At 67.1% G+C, this 1,914-nt stretch overlaps 1 long non-coding RNA gene across 1 annotated transcript in view; it reads left to right on the top strand.

Annotated features, from left to right (window-relative positions):
• The window catches only part of LOC107183833, a 2,607-nt gene extending 926 nt beyond the window's left edge, over positions 1-1,681 (top strand). The window contains exon 2 of the long non-coding RNA XR_001514635.1: positions 1,050-1,681. This is a non-coding gene — a long non-coding RNA (uncharacterized LOC107183833). The remainder of the gene's footprint in view (positions 1-1,049) is intronic.
• The last annotated feature ends 233 nt before the right edge of the window (positions 1,682-1,914 follow it).

Raw genomic sequence — 1,914 nt, 5'->3', positions numbered from 1 at the left:
GCCTGGCCTGCCCCTTAGGGGCCAGGGGGAGCCTTGTGGCCCCCGGCTGCGGGCTCTGGGCGTGGGGACAGGGGGTCTGGGCTGGCAGCCACGGGTGGCCACTGCCCAGCGAAAGGTCTGTGCGCCCCAGCACTGCTGGCCAGGCATGCCCCTGGCTGCGGGTGCGAGGGTTAGCGGGGCCTCCCCACCTACCACCCTGTGGCCGAGGGAGGAGGAAGGAACCCCGCTTTTTATTGATGTCAGAGAGGAAGGGAGAGGGAGAGAGAGAGAAACATCCATGGTGAGAGAGACGCATTGATCGGCTGCTCCTGCACGCCCCCCACTGCAAACCATGACCTCCTGGCTCACAGGTCAGCGCTCAACCACTGAGCCCATGCGACCAGAATCCCTTTTTATTTGGAAAAACTTCAACCCGACAGGAAATTCGCAAGGAGATGAAAATGAGCAGCCCCTGCCTTTCACCCGGAACGGTCCAAACCTGCAAAATAAGCAAACTGTTCCTTTTGGTGCCCCCCGCCCCAACACACACACACACACACACACACACACACACTTTATTGAACGACCTCACAGCTACTTGTAGGCATCACGGAGCTGCCCCAGTGTGTCTCCCAAGCACAAGGCCATGTCCCTGGACCAGAGAGAGCCACGGGCAGTGACGGGCAGTGATGGGCAGGGGCCAGGTGGGCAGGTGAGGGGGGGGCAGGTGCCAGGGGCCCTCCGGCCCCAGCTGAGGAAGAGGGGAAGGAGGCATCCGGCCGGGGCCGGGGTGCCTGGGGGAGCCCGGTGAGGAGGTGGCCATGGACCGATGGGCGTGGACGGGGCAGCCTGGGTCTGAGGCAGGGAGAGTAGGACACAGGACCCCACGCCCTCAGGGGAGATGCAGCCTAGACGGGGGGCAGGCGCTGCCAGAAGAAGGGCCAGGGCTCCGGGACACAGCCCAGCCCCCGGGGCAGTCGTGACAGAAAGCTGGGGCCTGGGACCCAGCCGCGGGCGCCCTGGCGCTGCCCCAGCAAGGCGGCTCCTCACCGTTCCTGTCCCTCCCACAGGCCTCAGGCCCAAGCCCAGAGCCAAGTGACTCCCCGAGGGCCGGCCTCCACGCAGCAGGGCCTGGGCGTACTGCTGAGCCGGGAGCCGGGAGCACCCAGGGCCGGGCTGGGACTGGGCCCTGGGACAACGGAGCTCGTGCCTTACCCAGCCAGGGGTCTCGGGCACGGGGGCTGCCTGGCACCCTGGACTGCCCGCCTGGCACCCCTGGACTGCCCCCCTGGAACCCTGGAATGCCCGCCTGGCACCTTGGGCTGCCCGCCTGGCACCTTGGACTGCCCGCCTGGTACTCTCGGCTGCCCACCTGGCACCCCTGGACTGTCTGCCTGACACCCTGGACTGCCCACCTGACACCCCGGACTGCCCGCACGGCTGGTCGTCCTGGTCCGGCTCTCACGCTGGTGCCACCCCTGCATGCACCTGGCACCCACCCGAGGAGGGGTCCTGGCATGTCCCCAGGCACCTCAGCTTGCATCTACTTTCCAGTGACCTGGCACCCGGATTCCTCTGGGGACGGCCCGTTACAGACCCCCCAAACCACGGGAGCCAGACAGGCTGGAGCCCCGATGCCCGTTCTTGCTCCCCAGCTCGGCCCCTACGCGCTCAGCTGGGCTGGAACAGGGATTTTAACAAATGGGACTGTGCGTCTTTCATTGTGTGGTGCCTCGGTGGGGCGGGGAGTGAAAGGGCTCTGGGGCCCAGGAGGAGCAGGCTGGTGGGCACTGCTTGGGGCAGGACAGGGCCCCTTGCTCAGCAGAGGGGTGGGGGGGCCCATGGAGTGTCCCCCCCCCAGTGTGTCTAGGCCTGAGGGTGGGAGGTGCCTGCCCACCCCGCAGCCCGGACCAGGCATCTAGTCCACAGAACCAC

Source organism: Myotis davidii, unplaced genomic scaffold (genome assembly GCF_000327345.1).
Source record: "Myotis davidii unplaced genomic scaffold, ASM32734v1 scaffold472, whole genome shotgun sequence".
Taxonomy (NCBI): Eukaryota; Metazoa; Chordata; class Mammalia; order Chiroptera; family Vespertilionidae; genus Myotis; species Myotis davidii.
Note: the sequence above shows the minus strand (reverse complement) of the source record. Positions and strands in the feature narration are given on the sequence as shown.